Here is a 21,774-nt window from a genome sequence, read left to right as displayed (position 1 = left end):
AAAGTAACTAGAGAAACGTGACACAAAGAGATTTTTAATATGGAGGGTCTGGGATAGAGAAGACGAGGCTTGCACTCATGGGAACATCTTCCAGTTTTTTGCCTGTGGTGGAAGGAGGAGGCTACTCCTAAAATAATAGTTTTTGCTGACATTGTACTTTACATCTGCATTGTACAAGCATTAACTAATGAATCTTCATACCCCACTGTCAGAGCTGATTTTCCCATTTTGCAGATGGGGAAACTGAGAGAGATCGGTGAAGTGACCACCTAGCAAGTCAGTGACAGAGTTCCCACTTCTCACCCATCTGCTCATTTTTGCAGGCCATACTGTTTCTCTCATTAGTGTTTTTGTCAATGAGCTGAATCCTGCTTTCACACTGGAACATATAGGTGGGGGAAGGGATGCAGGCTTAGTCCGAATATACAACTACCCATTGCTGAGCAAATGAAATGTGCAGATATATTGCACAAGACATCAGGAATAGAATTTGCACAGGCCCTTTTATAATCCAACAACACTATCAGAAGGCACATTAGCAAATAAGGAGTTAAGTACTAGTAGTGCAGTGACTGGAAAGATAGCCGTTGTCCACCCAGCACTAGTTCATAGTGCTGCACATTAGAACCAAGGAGAGGCAAATCAACTTGGAACTAACCTGAGCTTTCATGCAAGTCTCTATAAAGTTTTGAGAGCCCTTGGATAGGTTTGTCTAAAATTACCTTTTTTTTTTCTGGATTCTTTTTCCTGGTTCCTAAGTGGAAACAACACAGCAGACATAGGAACATAGGAATTACTAAACTGCACTGGAATGGATGCTGTTGCCAGTCAGACAGGATGTATTTTTGCCATTATAAGAAACTTAAAGGCATCCTGAATGTATGGTTTTGGTTTTTTGTTTTTTTTTTCTAAAGCAGCATGTGGATAGTGCTCAGCTGGCACTGATTCAACAAAAGCAAATGGCCCTCCTTTAATTTCCAGTCAATTTTACTAGCCACAAAAACAAAGATATACGAGAATCTCAAATTGGTATTCACTGTGGGCCCGATCTGAAACTTTTTGCTGGGCAAAATTGTTCTGGACAAAACAATTTTTTTTTTGACTGAAAAAAGCAGATTCGGATCAATTAAAACATTTTTCAAATTTATGTCAGATTTGCTGAATTATTTAGTGGGAAAAAAATCAGAAAAATTTAAATTATTCAGTGACATGGCATTTTGAATTTTGCTTCAATTTTATTTTTAAAATGATAAAAAACATCAAATGAAATGACATTCTGCCCAACCCAAAGCTCTTTAAAAACAAAAACCAAAACCAAAAAACGAACTTTTCCAGCTCACTAAAAGATTTGAAAATCTTTTGTTTTGGGTTGGCCCGAAACAAATTTATTTTATTTTTTTTTCTTTTTCAGTTCAGCCACACACTGAAAAATCTGTTATTCACACAGCTCTTCTCCTGAGAGATGCAGCAGGCTATGCAGCCAAGGGGGAAGAAGAGCAAAAGCAGCTTTATGCCATCTTTGCGCTGCCTGAATTCTTGGCTCATATGGCCTCTGGCATAAGTTAGAACAGTGTTGCTGTGAAAATCTCCAGAGTACTGAGTGCTACGACTTCTCTCCCTCCTACCTTTAACATGTCCTTCCTACCTCGCTGTGCTCTGGCATGCCCCTCCAAGGGAAGGGAGGGAGGAGCAGGCAGCAGCAGTAGCATAACACTACTTCTATTGACTGTACACTTCTCCTGTGCATGAGGAATTTTCCCCCTCTATGAGACCACGGCAGTTTACAGAGGTTATGATGGGACCAGAATCGGTCTTCTAGTGCTCTCAGTTCCTCCTGAAATCAGCATGTTGCAGGACTGGGTTCCATTAATGTAAATCATGGATGGTTCATACAATGTTAAACACGCAATACAAGAAGCTAGTTTCTTTTATGTTCAAGCCAACAGAAAAGGTATAAAGTTAAAGTGCTTTCTTTACTGTAACTTCCAGACAGCTCACTTAGGTTCTCCTTTCAGAATTAATATAGCAAACAAATATCCCAATACTAGCCCCCGAAAGTAAAGTTTTCCCCAGCACGGATGATTCTAAACTAGGCAGGAAATGTTATGGCTGCTCTGCTCCTTCATCCAGAAGGGAGCTTTAAAATTTTAATATCTCCTTCCTCTTTGCCTGGGAGCCAGATCAGAGGTCAAGGGAAAGCAGCAATTTAATCTCCTAGAAGAAAATGTCCTTAATTGAGCAGGCAGCTCTCTGTGTTCTGTCCTGATTCCTAATGTCTGAAAGAATTATCAAGCCTGTCTTCAGGTTTTCTCCTTACCGCTGTTATTTCCCTGTGTGGGTATTTGATGAACACAGGCTGTATAATGCCCATTAAGTTTTAAGACTCATGCTACCATTTGCTCCATGAAATCAAATAGTTCTGGGGCTCCCTTCTGTGCTGGATCTCCCTTAACCTGAAAACACATAGATCTAACCTGATTTCCTAGGTTCTCTATGTGATAGTCTAACATAAAGAATGTTTCAGTAATCTTGTGGGCTGAAATTCTGCAGGCCTTATTCAGAAAATAATTCAGTTAAAGTCAACAGGAGTACTGACAGCTTGCAGACTGAAACAGGACTGCAACATGTAACTCCAAGATATTATCATATCATATTATCATATCATATCAAGACATATCATATCTGCAACATGTAACTCCAAGATATTATCAATTCTTTCACTTTTGGTTTGGAAACTCAACCGTAGGGCTGGACTAGACTACAAAGTTAGATTGGCTTAACTACATCGCTCAGGGCTGTGAAAAATTTCATACTCTGTAATATAATTACACTGACCTAAGCCATTGTGTAGACACCACTAGATCAATAGAAGTCTTTATTACAGTGATGGAAGAACCCCCTGATTGTCCATTATTGAAAATTATTCAACATATATTTTGTGAAGAGATGTCAGCCTCCGAATTGTTTGCAAACTGTTTGCTGTGACTATTCATTCACATATTTAATTCTTTTGTGTGATCAGTCACTCTGATCACATGGCAAATATTCTGTTCCTTGGATGGATTCCCTTTATAAACAAGAGGGGGTTTGGAATATGTCACTTCTCATAAACACAATGACATGAATATTTGTTTCAGTTTCTGCAAACACTCTTTCAAATAAAAATGTGAACATCTGTGGAAAATTAAAAAGCGTCAGGGATATTGTTGAAGTGAATTCACAGGTTTTACTTGAACCTGTGTTAGCGAATAATGTCTCACAGTATTTGGCCAATTCTAGTGAGCACTTCTGCGCCAAGAAAAAAATCATTTTATTTTGCAAACTGTAAGAAGGCCAAGCAAGTGAAAGGAAATTAATATCCTTCCATTAACCCCCCGCTCTTTTGGCAATGAAGTATGAAGTAAGACAGAAAGAAAAGAGGCCCCATCATTCTGTCAGGTTTTAAAAAGGAAAAGGGCGGTGTGTACATCTCCCTGAGACAGATAAGCTGCTCCAGCCACACTCAGCTCAATTGTGGTTGTGGGGGCTGGTGAGGAAAAGGTGGGTTAATGCCTTTCATGGATTCACAGTGTCTGTCTGGTCTATGACTTGGCCTGTATCCTGGAAGTACCCCTTACTGAGCCGGACCCCACGGATCCACACAGTTCCACAGGGCAGACCTGCAGCCTCCACAACTCTGAAACACAGCCTTTGGATGCCAGCAATTTCTGTCTCTTCGGTGAGTCCAGGCAAGCCAAACTCCTGTGGGAGACTTGTGCCTGCCCATTCAGGACGCAGTTCTCTGAGTATGTATCTGCAGCGACACCAGACAGTCTTTTCAAAGAATGTAAGAATTTATTAGTCACCTGGCATTCAGAATCCAAAAGTCATGAGAGAGGCAGGCTTAGGGCATATGTTTGTGTTGGTAGAGCCAGAACTCTGCCATGCTCTGCTCCCCTTTTGTCTTCCAAGAGAATCCTTCCTCTTAACCCAGACACCTGACAACCTTCCACCTTTCTTTTCCAGCTCTGCTGGGGCCTTTGCTTTCCTTCCCTGCATAGAGGTAAGGTGGGGGGAAATCTTTTGACTGTTGGTCATGAGGTGTGACTGTCCCAACCACTGGGGTTTGCATTGTCTCTTCTGGATTCTCCATTCACGTGTTCTCTCTCTTTGTTCAATTAGTTAATGACTCTGGTCTCCAACCAGGTGACTTCATGAGGCAAACACCTCATCCTTTCCCTTTATACTCAGTGCATATCAGTACAAAGCCATGAGGGAAACTGAGGTGGGCACAGAAATCATAAAATATTGCCAAAATTCTCACATTTGTCACAGTGCCACCTTTATGCTTCCCCTATTCTGGGGTCAGCCATGACCCTGTTACAAATCACAGCAGCCTTAGGGGTTCTTTAACTTGTATCTGGCAGACTATGGCCTCAAGGTTCTTCCTCCCAAGGTTTTTTTGTATCTATTATTTTTTCCACTTAAAGTGAATACATAATCCTGAAAAAATGAATGTCATAGACCCTGGTTCCTGCTCTCCTCAGGAGACAAGACATACACATATCAGCAATAAGAAAAGTTCACTAAGTTACCCAACAGAAAAATCTGCAAATATTTCTAATAAATTGCCATGACATCATAACTAGTTATTCCTTCAAAATGGGTTAACTATCAGAGCCAAAATCTAGAAGACTACATTCAGTCAATGGTAAAAGTGAATGAATAAATAAATAAGTTGATTTAAGATTCCATATGGAGCTCGGGCAAAGGCAAATCAGTTTCAGTTTATCAGATTTATTATTTTCCTTCTGTATAAAGTTTGCCAGCTTGTCTTAATCATAAAACTAATATGCATTTTATTATGACCAGCTTGAAATCTGTGTGAACGTATTTTAGATCCCACCAAGCAATCTTCATCATTAAAATTAAAGCCAAACCCACAACTGAGGCATCAGCCTTCCTCATTAATCTATAGAACCAAACTACAATCATTCTGGCATTGTCACTGATCCAAATTAAATGGCAAGCTGTACCCAAACCTTTCAACCATCAATTACCTCAGAACAATCTCTCTGTTGGAAGTGCAAACAAAACAGAAAGGGCAAAATTCTGCTTTAGTTTACTCCTTTTGGAATCCAACGGGCTTCAGCATAATTGCACTGGAAGAAAGAGCAGAATCTGGCCCCACATATATTTCTTAGTCTATCATCTACTGTCCCATCATGCTCTGTCATCAATAAGTCATTGACTGCTGGGTTGCACTTTCTATGTGCTGTAATGCAACTTTCTGTTCTGCACCATTAATTAAAAGAAACCCCACATAAAACTACAGTCTCTCATTCTTCAGGGCATCTTTTGTTTTGGTCTGTGTTTGTACAGCACCTAGCAAAATGGGGTCCTGGTCCATGATTAGAGCTCCTAGGTGCTACTGTAATACAAATTAATAATAATAATAATAAATAATAAGGATCTGAACAGCATCCTCTGCAACCCCTTTAGTGTAGTCAGATTTAGTTCAATAACAAAGGAAATCTCAGTTTAAAGAAAATCAGGATAATCTGTTTGCATAAAAATGGAATTATGATTTTTAAAAAATTAATATTGTAATTAGCATTTTAAATGATAAAGCTTAATGTATACAAAATGCCATTATTTTGGCAGGAAAAAAATGGTTTCTTTCAGATTCATCTTACTCGGCTGGTCTTTTATCTATGCTTCCACTCTCCCTGTATGTAACTTTCCACAACTAATTCTCTCCCACCAGTGCATTAGTAAACATTTCCTATCTAATTCCTCCAGAAAACCAATACCCCTCCACATCCAGAAAAGAGAAAGACAAGGCATGTTGGAGAGGAAGGAAAATGGATACTTGATAGCAGTAGAAAGTGAGGTGGGCAGTGAGCGTCCAAGGAAGATGTAGACTCTTGGGTGGAGGAGAGAAGGTGTGAAAAACCAGGCAGTCAGCCTATAGCATAGCAGTGTCCAGGGGAGAGGTGTAGGTGGAGAGTAGATAGGATCCAAGATCAGTCTACAGGCGAGAGATTCACCAATGGCTGCTTAAGCCTGGAGGGAAAGAGAAACTATGGTTGTGACTACACTACAAAATTATGTCAACCTAACTTACATCAGCATACAGCCACCACAGTTATTAAATCGCTTGTGTGTACCCTTAACTCCTTGGCATCTGCACCAGGAGTGCTTGTATCAATTGTATTGTCAATGTTGGGCATTGTAGGATGGCTCCTGGAGGCCAGTAACAGTTGATGCAGGCAATGGAGTGTCTACACTGACACTGCGTTGGCCTAATAACATCAACTGTGATTTTATGCTGCTCAGGCAGGTGGTGTTACTAAATTGGTGTAAAGAGGCACTTACGTTGGCGGGAGCCAAATTTAAGCAAAGATTGTTCCATAGCTAGGTCAACTGCCAACTTTCCAATTTTTCAAAGCTGGACAATAAAGGTGCCCCCATCACTCCCTCCTCCCTTCCCCAGGACTTAGCTGTCACCTGCAGAACAGGGCTGGGAGGAGCTGACATGAAGTCTGCCTGCCTGCCCAATCAGGGCACAGTCGGAGAGAAGGGTCGGTCCCCTGGGCATGACAGGGTGTGTGGGGGGGAGAGGGCTGGAGACAATCAGCATATGGTGGGGAGGAGGAATGGTCCCCAGAGCAAGGGGCAATCTGGGCATGGTGGGGCGGCAGAGGTAACAGGGGGCAGTCCCTGGAGTGAGGGGCTGGACAAAGCTGGGGCCCAGGGGGCTGAGAAGTCTGTACCTACATCCTTTCTGCCAGAGCCAGATCCTAAGCTTCTCTCCAGTCCATCAGCTGAGCTCTTCCAGGAGCAGCTGCTTTTCCCACCCTCCCGGCAGTGGAGGCTGGTTACTGCAGTAACCAGACTTTTGGTGTTGGTTAACAGTACTGACTAGACCAGGGGTGTCAAACATCCGGCCTGTGAGCTGGATGCGGCCCGCGATCCTTTTTGGTCCGGCCCTTGGCAGCCGGATACGGCCCGCCAACCTTTTTGGTCTGGCCCCTGGCAGCTGCCGCTGAAGGGTAGGACGTCGTGAGATTTCTCGGCGGCAGGTAAGATGAGGGTACGGCCCACTTGAAGTATATTTACTTCCAATCTGGCCCGCCATAGGACTAGACACTGGACAGGTCCTCTTTCAGTTGAACTTTCCAGTTGAAAACTGGACAACTGGCACCCTAAGGTCAAAGCAAGGCAGCTTACGTTGACATAACCTGGTAGGTTAGAACAGACCTATGCAATGATGCATGCTGGTTAGTCAGTGTGTGAGATAACAGAGTTCTGGGGAGAAGAGAAGGAGATGAGAGAAGTACTATTTTCTCCCATAAAAATGGTGGCCTCCAAGCAATAAAGTAAGAGCTATTCACAGACACTTGGAATTCAAAAGGTATTTCTAAACCAAAATTTTTTGGTTTTGAATTTTAATGAGGCAATCTTTCATCATAGTTCTTTATCTAGACAACCTTTAATGTAAACACACCGGAGTCTTCCTTTAAGAGAACACACATAACTGGTATCTCTCAATCTTCAAGAAAGCCTAAACCACCAGCTATACTTTCCCAATCTTCCTTGCAAGGAAAAAAAAAAAAGCTCAGCTGACACTATAGCCCCAGACTCAGAAGGGTTGATTGCATTCACTTTAATGTCTCAGTGAAGTTTTGAGAAACAAGGTGGGTAAGGTAATATCTCTTACATATCTTATTGGACAATATTACTTCTCCCACTTTCTCTCTCTACTATCCTGGGCCTAATGCAGCTATAATAACACGGCAAACGTCAATGAAAGTTTGTGGGACCCTAGAAAGGGAAATCATTTAAATTAACCATCACTGAACTTGCCCTGTCCTGTGACAGCAGGAAGATGATCTGCATTGCCTAGTAAGCCATGCTGAAAAGAGCACGTCTACATATGAAATGAAATGAAATGAAATGAAATCCTTTCTGGCCCTGGACCTACAAATCACTACACCGGTATCAGGCCTTTTGACTGAACCAAAAATATCAGTGCTGAGAAAACTTAAATGAAGTCACTTTATCCCATTCATTCGCTAGTTGGGGATGAAATGACTCACAGCTGCCAAGAGTCTCCATTTACTTTTATTTATGTAAAACACTAACCACTTTTCAACTCTACCCCTCCAGAAAAGCCCTTGAAGTTCAGTTTATGACAGTGGCATTTAAAGTGTGTTCTCATTTACAGCTTAAATATTGGTTGGGGTGGGAACTGAACTAAAAGAGGAAGAGCTAAAATTGAGCCAGAGCTTCTTCCACCCTTTTTACACATGGTTGGTGATTTCTTGGTGTCAGAATATCAGGATACGGTTGTGGTGTTTGTTTTTAATTGCAATGCCTTTGAAGGAGTCCTTGTTTTGTTTTTTTGGGGGTGGTGTTGTTTTTAAATACATTTAAATGAGGATTTTTTATTTTAAAGGAAAAAAGGGGGGAAGAGACTGGGTGTCTGCTCTTTTTGTCTGCTGGTTTTCCCTGCTGTTTAAAGATTAATTTTGTTTGTTTGTTTGTGTTTAATTTGATTTTTTTTTTAATACTAGAAGTCCATGTTTCATCTGTACTTGAAAACACCATGGTGTCCAGATGGCTAGTGAAATCATAACATCACAAAAGATGGAAAGTTGAGCAAATGAGAGGGGGAGGGTTTTTAGTCAGACTGTGTAAAGTGTTATATTTTTTAACTGCAACATCTAATTGATGGGTTGGAACAAGGATGTTTCTGTTAAAGATTTAACCCTTCAATTAAGGTATGAAAACTCCTAATACTCATTCTCTAAGACCCTTTGCTGGTCTTCCAGGAAGACTAGATCAGATCTTATATTCCTGATATTTTTAAATTTAAAAAGAAGTAAGCGAAAAACCCCACCAAAATTAAAAGCAACTATGCCACTTTCAAGTCATCTGTGTCCATCATAATGTAGCAGAAATACATTAATTTTTTTTTTTTTGCAGATTATGTGTAAGCCCTAAAGTATCAGCAAATGTAGATAAGCACTCAAACTTTTGGACATTTATATTAACTGAACCTTTGAGGGATTGAAGGTATGGAATACATTTCTGAAAAATGCATAAGTGACTCAGGCTTCTCAATCCCATTGACTTTGAACAGGATTTAAGTGCTTTTCAAAATTTTACTTGTGTTGCCTTTTTGGTAAGAGATACCCAGCCTAATAATTACTAGCTGCTGGGCTAAATCCTGAGGTCCCAACTAAGGCAAACTTCCATTGACTTCAGAGAACATTTGCCTGACCAAGAAAGACTTCCAGGCTGGCCCTCAAGCATTTAAAGGATGTAAATAGATCAGCGTTTGTGTCCCTATTTGTAAATAATGAGCTCTTTTTCCAAATAGCCAATCAGCCTGAGTCAGCAGACTAGAATTTTTTTCTCTGGAAGGGCTGTTTGTGTTTATGTTGATGGGGCTCGGAGATTTATTTACTGCTGCTGGGGCGAAAATGAGCCAATGGTTTATAAATTCATTCATGATGCTATTGGCTTGTTTTGGGAGGATGCCTATAGGAACATTTAGTCATCTGCAGCTCATGAGACCATTTTGCAACAGGGCATGAAGCTGGCTGCTGATTTTCAAAGCCTTTGTACCTTGGGTTAGTTGTAGGGCCAGTGCTTGGAGAATACAAGCCAGGCAGGCAGTATATTCCATCCAGTTTTAGCAGCAATTTTCAGCTTATGAAAAACAGATGACTTAAAGCTCTGGAAGTGAAAGCGACTGACATAAGAACGGCTTTGACAGAAAACCCTGAGTTAAGAGGATTCAGGCTCCAGCTAGATTGTTTTTCCTTTGTTTATTTGTATTACATCATTGGTGTGTCCTCAAGGAGAATCAGACATACCATTTAGAAATACAAGGGGATGAAGTTTTAAATTTAAAATCTCTTCAGACTGCAGAGCTACAGGAGTAAATGAAGTGAGGAGGAAGAGGAAAACTAAAAGCACTTCTTGTGGCTTGCTACTCAGCTGACAGCCATTTAAAAAAAGCAGCAACAGCTCTTTCCTATTATTTTTCTAAATACTGTAAGTTCTTTCACGATTGTTTGCTACTATCCTTGTGTTAATTTGCTCTCAGGTATTTTCTGGAAGTGGTGAGAATCCTCTTGCTGTATGAATTGAGTCAGGGATTCTATTGTGTGAGTGAGAGAAGAAATCCGCTTGCATTATTTCTCCTTTTGAGGGGCATTGTAGACTGTTAAGTATTGGCAGTTTGACACCTCTTTTTGTTCATGGGAATGTCAAAATGATTTTAGAAATTTTGGTAGTGTTATCCTTCCTGGCAGAACCTTTGGTGCATTTGTGCAGAAATTGTTTGGGACTTGGCAAAAAGACAACAGCAAATGTTTTTGACCAACTATGTGTGTCAAGTGCGTGAAGAGTGATCTTTTCAAAGAGCGATTGTGTTGTGATCCATAAACAGGACAGGATGTGACAAGGAAAACAAATGTTTCTTGCTGCTTACTGTTAAAAGAAAAAAACTGAAGCAAAGCCCTGGAGCTTGCATGTGAAATGAACACAAAGCCATTTATTCAAAGCAAGAAAATGACTCTGCAGAATTGAAAGGACAATATCAAGGTATAGGTAGGAATTTTTAAAATAGTTCCCTTCCTCCCCCCCTCCCCCGCATTGTTTGAAGCTTGAAACTAAAATCCATTGCCTTACACAATTGTTTTCTTCTTTGTACAGACTTAGGCTAGTTTCTCATTGTAAGATTATTAACTGCTGCTTGGCTGCTGGTATTGATGGATCAGGGTTGATTTTTATTATTAATTATTTATCTTGAACATCATGCACAAGGAGCTTCAGACAATTTGCAGATAGATATAAGAAAGACCAAGGTCATGTGACAGTTCTGGGCCTTATCAATTTAGATAGTATACCCTCCAATCTGATGCTTCCCAATACCAAACAAAAATCAAAAAATCCCCCCGCCCCTCCTCCCGGGTCAACCCCTTATCCTGGAAATATGCTCCAACATCAGACTGGAAAACAAGGAAAGCCATAGCATTATGTCAAATTTTCAACAGGTGCAGCAGGCAAAAAACATGTGCATGCATACTGAACTTTGTGAGCAAATCAGAAGATTGAAGTGAAGATATAATATAGCAGCTAAATAAATACTTATTCAGTAAGGGTCTGGGGCTGGGAGATACCCTATGGTACTACAGGGGGAAATGTAGTGGGCACTATTGGAGCCTTTCCAGACCCTGCTTCAAAAAAAAAGGAGGAGAGTTCCCTTCCTTTCCAAGTGAAGATACTGGAATGTGGGATTTGAGGGCAGTGGGCCTACATTCTGAGTAATCCCTTGAAGAGCTGAGAAGGCAGTATTGCCATTTCTCATAATTTTATCACGGGTCAAGTCCCAGTTCCTGGAGTCAGGTATGGGAATCTCAATGTAAGTGTTTTGGGTTTTTTGTTTTTTGTTTAAATTAAAGCTTCTAACCCTCATGTTTGTGAGACGAACTTGAAAGCATTAAGCTAAAGGCTTAAAAAAATCAGAGGCAAATACAAAGAAGCCAAAAAAAATTTTTTTTTTTTTTTTTTTTTTTTTTAATTGTTGGGGTTGAGAAGAGGCCAGCCAGCTGCTGCTGAATATACTGGAAGAAGGTGGGGTAGAAATCCATGTCCAGATAGAGGACAGCTAAAGAAAAAAAGAAATGCAGGTCCTGTTTTCAGGGTGCATTTGGCTGGGTAATTGGGGAGGGGGAAAAAAAGGAAAACTGTCTGGCTTAGGCCTAGTCCAAAACCCTAAGATACACTGAAGTGTTCACTGAACCCCAGCAAACCTTTTTGTAAACTTCAGCAAATCTGGAGTTCATAACAAAACCCACTGCATTCTGTCTGGTTTTGGCCTATGTTCTGGATGGTCCTCCCAGCTCTGTTTTTTAAATAGAGTTTTTAAACAGTGATGTTTGATGGTATGTACATGTGCCCTGTACTCATTTACTGATGAGAATCAATGGTGGATAAATAATACATAATTTTGTTCTGAATATCAACTTTTTAAATGGAAATTATTTTCTATGAGCCAACCATATTGCATTAATTCAGTGAAATTCAGATAGTTAACTGGAAGCTAAACAGTTTTCAGTTAGGCCCTGACTTTCAGGTGTACTAGCCATTTGCATGCTGCCTTGCGGTGTGAGTTTTGCTATGCACAGCGGCATGTGCATAACTTTGAAAATCAAATTCTTAAATGCCAAAAATTTACTGATTTTTCTGCACTAAACTGCACTAGCTGTCAATTTTTGGCGTGTGTATTTTTCACTTTCTCAGTTAATACACTATATAGTTGTGGTTTGCAGTCTGGTTGCATAGTTTTATAGACAACAGTGAAGGGGAACAATAACTTGAGAAGACTGGAGCAATGGTTTCACTTTTTTTAGTACTAAAATTGTGAAGGCTCCAACAGTAAGAGTTGCCCCTCGAAGACACAACCATAATGCTCTTCTTCCCTTTCTAAAGACTTACTCTTGTCCAAATCGAAGTTCTCTCCTTTCCAGGTTAAAGAAACCGCAACCTACTCTCCTCTTTGAATGCAGAACTTTCCTTGCCACCAGCATACTTCCCTTCCTCTTTGCTCCTTTTTATCCACAGCATTTTAATGATGAGTTTAATAATAATTGATTCTCCAGCCTTGTAACCCTTGGTTGTCTAGTTGCCTACCAAGCAGCTTTTTCCTGGTAGGAAAAATGTGTTGTAGGCTTTGGCCCTACCTGGGTGAACCTTGCCAAGTTGTCTGTGGGTTTCCCAGATGCCGGGGGTGGGGAATACTCCTGATCCAGTGATCTCATTTTTAGCTTGAAGAAGATTGGATTGGTCCTGGATGATCAGTGCTTAAAATGATCACAAAAACATACTGGGTCTGTCCTAGTCTGATATTTTTTTTTTTTTTTTTTATATAAAGTCATAACAAATTAAGGAGTCATCTGCTTATGTAAATAAACTTCTGATATGGATTCCTTTGTGGCAAATCAATTAATAAAATCAACTGCATAAATCCTGGATGTCCTAACCTTGAGAACAGTGTCGTGTGTTCTCACATGAAAGCTGAAGTTTGTCCAGCTACAGGGACAAATGCACACTTTAAATATACTCTGTTTTGTGTAAACATGCTCTATTATGTCTTGACACATGGACTATTTGTACAAAAACAAAGGGTTGGTATGGTAAATTAGGATTTGTCCTTGAGCCTGATTTAAAAGGCCTGTATATAATCATTCACCAAGTATATCAGCTCTTCAAAATGAAATATGCCTAACCTTGGGAAATTAATGAAGCTGATTAGCACTACTTGCTTATGTATATACAGCAGCAAAATTATACAGATTTCTCAAAGCAGTGAAAAGGGACATAGAGTAATAAGGGCCCCAGAACTTAATTTACCTTTAAAATTATTATATTGTGGTTGGGATTAGTTTTTCTGGTTTAAATATTTGTTTTAGGAAACATGCAGCACTCCATAATATTGATGGATCTAGATGTGGATCCTAAATTCCAGGTTCTTATGCTTTGCTGGCCCTTCAGCAGAAATTAGATGTACTATTTCCAGATAAAATCAAATTCAATATCAAGTCAAAATAATATCAAATTCGTGTATAGTGCTTTTCTTTACTTGATCTCAAAGTGATGTGCATATTCCTACTGCATTATTAATTATGCTTGTGCATAAACAAGGAAACAAGCAACATGAAGACATGATGGTTTGATATATAAAATCACTGGAACAAAATCAATGTTTGCTGAAGGGAAGAAAAGTCAAGGAATTTAATTTAATTTAAGAAGAATGACACGATGAAGGGAAAATGGGGCAACTAAATACAAATTTTTAAGATACTAGACTTGATGGCATCCTATTTAAAATCTTCTACATGCTTATGTTTTTATCCTGTAATATTTAATATGTGAGGTTTTAGTTATATATACTTAACACTGGCCAGTACCTGAGAATCCAGTTTCACAGGAAATTCTGAAATTTCAAAGCGTTTCATCCTTAATTGGAACAAAAAAATAAAACATTTTCATAGAATGAAATTCTGCAATTCCCTTTAGGAAAAATTGTTTCAATTTGTCTCAGCTTTGTTGAATTATTTTAATAGATTCCAAGGCCAGAAAGGAGCATTGTGATCATCTAGGCTGACTCCTGTATAATACAGGCCGTAGCACTTCCCTAAAATAATTCCTTTTGAATTAGAGCTTCTTTCTTAGGCTACGGCTACACTGACAGCGGCAAAGTCGCCGCCAGCAGATCGATTTCTCTGGATCGATTGAGCGGTCAGTGAAGACCCATTCAGTCGATCCAGAAATTGACGTACTAAGACCACTGTTGCAAGTGGCATAGTGCTGCGTCGACGGGAACGCGGTTCCTGTTGGCACAGTGCAGTGAAGACGGCATGCAGAAGAGGAGCAGAGACGTCGATGGGAGTTACGCAAGTTTTTTGCGTAGCTTGGGTAACTCTCATCAACTGCCGCTGAATCCCGGAGGTAAGTGTAGATAGAGCCTTTGAAACACATACAGTCTTAATTCAAAAATTGCAAGTGATGGAGAATCAACCACAACACTTGGTAGATCATTTCAATGATTAATTACCCTCACTGTTAAAAATTTGTGCCTCTTTTCCAGTCTGAATTTGTCTAGTTTCAACTTCCAGCCATTGGATCTCGTTATACCTTTCTCTGCTAGATTGAAGAGCAAATATTTGCTCCTTGAGTAGGTACTGATAGACACTGATCAAATTATTCCTTATCTTTCTCTTTAAGCTAAATAGATTGAGCTCCTTGAGTCTATGACTACAAGGCACATTTTCTAATCCTTTAATTGTTCTTATGGCTCCTCTCTGAATCCTCTCCCAATTTATCAACGTCCTTCTTGAACTGTGGGCACCAAAACTGGCCACCGTATTCCAACAGTGGTTACACTAGCGCCAAATACAGAGAGAAAACAACCTGTCAACTCATACTTGAGATTGCCCTGTTCATGCATCCAAGGATTATATTAGCCCTTTTAACCATGGCATTGCACTGGGAGCATCCACAACACCCAAATCTTTTTCAGAGTCATTGTTTCCCAGGATAGAGTTCCCCATCCTATAAGTATGGCCAAAATCCTTTGCTCCTAGATGTATACATTTACATTTAGCTAATTAAAATATATAATGTTTACTTGCTCCCAGCTTACTAAGTGGTACAGATCACTATATTGGTGACCTGTCCTCTTCATTATTTACCACTCCCCCAATTTTTGTGTCATCTACAAACTTTATCTATTATGATTTTATGTTTTCTTGCAGTTCATTAATAAAAATGTAGGGCCAAGAAACCGATCCCTGTGGGATCAACAAAAACACACATGATAAATTGATGATTTTCCATTTACAATTACATTTTGAGAGCTATCCATTACACTATTTTTAATTCAGTTATGTGAGCCATGTTCATTTTGTATCATTCCAGATTTTAATTAATATGTCGTGCAGTACCAAGTCAAATGCCTTACAGAAGTCTAAATATGTTACATCAACACTATTGCCTTTTTTAATACAATTTGTAAACTCATCCAAAAAAGGTTAAAATTGTTTCTTTGCAAAGTTGACTTTTTGTTATATTAGAAATTATAATACTTTGACTTTTATATTCTATTGTAACTATTCTGTTATGTCATGACATAATACAATTGTCTAAATGTCTCTATTCTATATTTCAAAATTAGGGTTTAATTACTTTGATATTATAATATATAAAATAGAATACCAATCACCAATTTTATAGTATTATCTGGCAACTGGTAATTACTATTGAAATTGGTAAATGCTAATCTAAATGGTTGGATAATTGGTATTTGGTTTGCTCATTGGTAATTGTCATTAGTGGTCATGTGTAATTGATAATTGGCTTGGTAACTGGTCATTTCCTATTGGAATTGTTATAATATAAAAATGAGATTAAGTAATATAAATATAAAATTAAATTACAAATTTATAACATGATGTACCATTTCATAATAGAATACATCGGGGATCCAGACAGCCAGGGAGCTGGGCAGCTTACCTATTCACCAGTAGGGTGGCCAGGCAGCTGGGGCAACAATTCAGAAATGGATGCCAAAATAAACAGCAAGAATTGTAATTTTGAAAACATAGACTAGCTGACGTAATGAATACAAAGATGGATGGGTGAGCAGAGACCAGCTTAGTGCTAGTTATCAATAGTAAAGTTAAATCAAGCATAGCTAAATTAAGAGGGGGACTAATCTTTGACATGTGAAAAATGTTAACACTATGGATTCTGGCATTTCCTGTTATACTTGGTGATCTAGTTAGTACAGATATAAAAATTAAACCCAGGTTTGAAAATGTCAGCTAGGCTACTAGGTTAGTTTACAAACTGCTGATACACTGTTTAACATCCGTAGCAAGATCTGCTATGTAACTTACTTTAGGAATATGTGCTGGTCATTAGAAGAAAACAAATGATTTATAAATTAAATGAGAAGAATGTGATAACTACTATCTGTGATTTGCAATATTTCCATACTAATCAGTTTGAATAAATTGGGCCCTAAAAGACAAAATGTATGGTAGGTTAAAGAGCGTATGAATGAAAGGTGCATATTAGAGGTCATTTGTTCAAATGGAAATATAAAAATGCAGTTTACTCTGCTCATTCTTTAAGAGAGAATGCTTGTCATGGTCCTCTCTTACTTTTGCCTACTTTTGGTTTTTCATTCTCTACCATTTTAAAGCATTCTTAATGTAGCTTGGCACTGTTATAGACAAGTTATTGTACACGAAAGTGGATATTGACCTTCCATTACTTACGTTATGGTGGATCCTCATGGCAAAAGATGTGTAAAGAATGGAATGGATGGAATTATTTTCTGTCCCTTTTTTCAGCACATGGTATAGATGTTGAGCAAACTGTCTGATTTCTCGGTATAGATTTATTTGTCCAAGTGTTGTTACTCTGCCTAAACATCCATATGATTGCTTTATTTTTGGGTGGCTCACCCCCCCTTGCCCCCAAACTATTTGTCTGCTTTTATCAAAAGTTTTTCCTCTTGATTTGTTTCTTTCCGTCCTGGAAATCTGGAATCAGAATCCATTCTTTAGCCCTCAGAACTAATGAAAAAAGTCATTACTGGCTAGTATACTTTGGGGACACTGTTTTTCTTCAGTGATTGAACTTGTCAGTTGACCCAAAAGAAGTAGTATGTACAGGATGAAGGCTTAAAAGTATGTTGAGTAAGTCTTTTTAATCTTTGCAAAGGTTTATAAAGTCGTGTTTCATTGTCTGTCAAGGATTAGTGGAACTAATTTTTTTAATCAAGAGCTTGAAACTGTGTTGTGCCCAACACTGCATTGCGTGAACTGCACAGTAGTTGATTTAACAAGAAAAGAACAGTGGCTCTGGGCTGAGTTACTCTGAGCTGTGGAGTAATATGGAAACACTCATATGCAAATATTCTCCCAGACTTTGTGTATAACCAAAAAAACTAAAGTTAGTGATGAATGTTTAGAATTATTATGAAATACATTTGATATTACTATTTAGAAAAGCATAAAGAAAGATGCTGGTGTGTGTTAAATAATCCATTTTTAAAATATTTTGTCAAACACCAAAGTCTCAAGTAAAAAGAAACTACAAATTACAGTTGTTTGTCTGTAATGCATTCATCCTTGTTGTAGATGATCCCCCTCAAGGATGGAGTAGGTACTGAACTGTTTGACTCGAATACTTTGGGCCACAGTATATATTGTTAGAAAATGTAACGTGGTTTGTGGAATATCAAACTTTCAAAAGTGCTGATGCTTCCAGATATATGTTGCCTCTAGACCAAGGCTTAGTATTTTGAGAACTGTTTAATCTACAGGTGTACTGTGAATGTAGATATGCTGTTTACTGTTTTAGGAAGTATGGCTACAAAAATTACCTTTATTAATGACAACACAGGACTGGAGAACTACACTTTATCCTATGCTGTGAATCTGCTGAAAGGAAAAATCACTTCAGTGAAGCGTACATTTGTGTGAGACTTGGCACAGTAATGTTGTTGTTTAATAGAAATGGAAGTATTACTTGTGAACTGTTGGATCTGTGTGGACACTGCAACTCCCTCTCCTGATCCCCACATGTGGTTCATCAGTGGAAGTGATGGTGAATATCTTTATGGGATTAGCTCACACTACACATAAATTCATAAGCTTTTTTGTAATTGTTTTAGACACAAACCTCATTTTCTATTTAGAGTCCAAGTAACTGCATTTATACAGTGGAGCCTCAGTAATTTGTATTCTTCTAATTCTCAATTCCCATCAGTAATGCACACATGGAAATCTGTAATGTCTCCACTTCTCAGCAAAGTTTCTATAGCAAAGTGCTGAAGTGAAGTTTTGTACCGTTAAGACTTCATTATTTTTATCAAATATATTCTAGTATATTTGCTATTATTATGAAGCATCTGAAATAATTAGAGCCAAAGTGGTTTGTGAAATGAATTTTTTAAAGTATATTATGTGATGCAGTAACATTGTGTATTTTAATTTTTTAGAAGAAAAATTCCTCCCTCATTCACAAAATTGAATCTTTTGCAATGAGTCTCCCAGTCGTTAGCAAGGAAAATTGATTTTCTGCATAATTCAGCTCACTTGGAGGTTCTGTTGTGTAATAGAAGGTTGTTTATTTGTAAGGAATCATATTCGTATCATAAGCCATATACAGGCAGGGCTTCCTGCCAACCCCTTATTTTTCTCACTCCAGTTAACATTCATAAGTAACGTATGTTTGCCTGCCTGCAAGTCAGATGCACTTGAAAATGTGTAATTCTTATGTGAGTTCTGGCCTACGTCAGTGTCTGACTATAGCTATGCTTTTTTGCTTGTGAGTGGCCCAGAGAGGATCTAACTATAGTCATCTATGAGTTCAGTGCCCCCACAGGGTCTTGGGTTCACAGGCAGGTAACCAGCACACCAATATGGCCATAGTGAGGCTTAAATTGTACAAATGGGCTGTAGGAATTTGTGCATTTCTGAAGGTAAAGCTGACACTTTGTAAATTATGAGAAACACTTGATCTGGTCTGTCATTCTGGTGAAGTGTCTGCCTTTTCCCATAATAAACAGTTCCTTAAATAGGAAAGAAAAAGGAACAAAATAAAATGCCCGTGCTTATGCCTGGAAAGGCCTGTTGAGCTAGAAAAAATTCAACCCCTATGTTTCCTGCTTTTCATAAGCTGAAGATGGATAATGCTAAATCAAATAGAATGGACCTGGTGAATGGGAGTGGGGGGGTGAAAGATCCAGGCTCGGATCCTGACAACTGCTAAGTATTCAAACTTCTCAATGATTTCAGTGGGAGTTGTGGATGTTTTTACCTCTTGGAATCAGGTCCTGTGTGTCCAGTTCTCTTAACCCATTAGTAATTTTTATTGCCAAGGTTACTCTGACAAAGCCTATTCCTCAATTTAATGTTGCCAGGTTACACACACACATGTGCATGCATATGCTCACAGGGTGAATTAGTGCATTTACAGTGGAAATCAATCCAGCACAAAGGACCTGGCCAAACCTTTCTGTGCCACTTGACCCCCACAGCAACCCACTATGGGCACATATAGAAGAGATTTACATAGTGACCAGATAGCAAATGTGAAAAATTGGGATGGGGGTGGGGTGGGTAATAGGTGCCTATATAAGGAAAAGCCCCAAATATCGGGACTGTCCCTATAAAATCAGGACAACTGGTCACCCTAGATGTACACAGGGTATCTCTGTGCACTTTTGAAGTAGACTCTGTGCTGAATCGGCAGGCGAGGTGGATGCAGCTAGCACTGGACTCAAGTGTAGAAGGGAACTGGGTGATTTGGTGGCAGAAGCTCACATAAAGGTATGGAGGGGGAGCAGCCACTAGTTAATCGTTAGGCTAAACTAGCTGCTGCAGAGGGGTTGTGCTGAAGTCCAGCCTGTCCACAAGATGGTGGGTGGATCCTGCCTCCATCCTTGCTGTGTTCCTGGCACAAAGTGTTTACTCAGGTTGCACACCAGGAGGTGTGATTCGCTCCCCTGGTCTCTGTTGTTTTGTTTTCTATTTTTAGCTTCCATTTAGTGTATCTTGCTGTGAATCACATTCCTTTCAGTGTATCGTGGCTTGTTTTTCTACAAGTTTCCAACTGGGTGATGAGATTTTTCTGCCATTTAAGATAATCCTTTGTTAAACCGAGGCTATGTCTACACTTACAATGCTGCAGCAGCACTTCAAAGTAGATGCTACTGCCACAGAAGGGCTTCTCCCATCACTGAAAGTAATCCACCTCCCCAAGAGGTGGTAGCTAGTCAATGGAAGAATTCACACCCCTGAGAGACATAACTATACCGATATAACTTTTCAGTGTAGACCAGCCCCCAGTCAGTTTCCTTTATTTTTCTAGTATTTTGAACCAACTACTTGTTCAAGTCTAGCTTTTGTTTCAATGTTTTAGATTGGAGAGACCATTTCTGGCCCATTCACATTTCGTATTGCTTCATTGACATTTTGCTTTAATAGGCTTGAGGCCTAGATTTTTTTTTAAAGAAATTTAGGCACTGCAGTGTTCTTCGTTGCAACACCTAAGGTCTGGTCAACACCTTAAAAAATTGGATTGACCCTAACTATGTTGCTCCGTGCTGTGAAAAAGTTCCCGCCCTGATGGCTGTGGTTAGGTAAACCTGACCACTAGTGTAGACATAGCTAGGTCAATCGAAGAATTCTTTTGTTGTCCTGTTCACCACCTCTCTTGAAAATGAAATTTAGGCTTCTCTATCAGTTAGTGTTGCAGTGCTGAGCCACAATCTCTAAATGCCTTTTAAAAATATGGGCCAAACTATTTATTTTTATTGTTATGAAACATGCAAGGATGCTGTATCTCTGTTTTCCTTCAATCCCATCTACATTGCAATTCCCACTATTTTAGAGTACCCACTAACACCATATAGCAGTCCCCGAACATAGTTTAAAAATTGGTTCTGTTTTAGATCCTGTCTGCACTAAGAAATTTTTAGTTTCTCAGAATATTCCCTCTGGGAAAGCTCAAAAGTAGTTCTAATTGACATGCTCTTAAAGATGCTTTTCTATGCTACAGCTCCCATTGCAACTGTTGAATCAGTGGTAGCATGGTTGGGGATTTTTTTTCTTTATATTTTAGCCAAAAAAAAAAAAAAAAAAAAAAAAGACTCCATTGTGTAGCTGGGCCTGAAGCAAGTGTTCAAACCATGAAATGCTTCAGCTTTGGATTTTGCAGGGCGGTAGCATAATTTAAAATATGGCTCCATCCTATTTAAACTGCAAGAAGAACTATGTGTTAGCCAAGTCTGGCATATTTATAGGTGAGTTCTCCAATACTGTTAGAACTGCAGTTTAGCTCCCGAACTAATTCTCATGTGTGGGGGTTTTTTGTTTTTGTTTTTTAAATTCGAGTCTCTTCTATATGAATAATGTGACAAAATAATATGATACCTAATGCAAGAGATCACAAGTAGTAAATTAATGACTTTACATAGAAAGGTTGATGAAGTTACGTAGGCACTAAGTAGTTACAGATGAACACTTAGCATTATGAACGTATTTGCTCTTTTTTAGTGTGTTCATGTCAAATTCCTGTTTGTTTTTGAACATCCTTTTCTGGGTGCATTCAGATGCATGGAAGAAGCTTTCTGACGTATCTTCAGACAAAATTTAAAATCTGCACACCTGCAAATCCTGACATACCATTCTAAGAGCA

At 39.0% G+C, this 21,774-nt stretch overlaps 1 protein-coding gene across 7 annotated transcripts in view; it reads left to right on the top strand.

Moving 5' to 3' along the window:
- The window catches only part of TRIM2 (tripartite motif containing 2), a 116,134-nt gene that overhangs the window by 32,193 nt on the left and 62,167 nt on the right, over positions 1 to 21,774 (top strand). For 2 of the 7 annotated variants that reach the window (XM_067551878.1, XM_067551873.1), the window contains exon 1: positions 9,283 to 10,047. The exons of 4 other annotated variants lie outside the window; for them this stretch is intronic. The gene's annotated coding sequence lies outside the window, so the exon portion shown is untranslated. Of the gene's footprint in view, positions 1 to 8,230; positions 8,295 to 9,282; positions 10,048 to 21,774 lie in introns of those variants that run through there. One more of the 7 variants, XM_067551875.1, reaches the window with a different exon arrangement.

This window comes from Emydura macquarii, unplaced genomic scaffold (assembly GCF_026122565.2).
Source record: "Emydura macquarii macquarii isolate MOO-44397 ecotype Brisbane River unplaced genomic scaffold, CSIRO-AGI_Emac_v2 contig_1363, whole genome shotgun sequence".
In the NCBI taxonomy this organism is placed as follows: Eukaryota; Metazoa; Chordata; order Testudines; family Chelidae; genus Emydura; species Emydura macquarii.
Note: the sequence above shows the minus strand (reverse complement) of the source record. Positions and strands in the feature narration are given on the sequence as shown.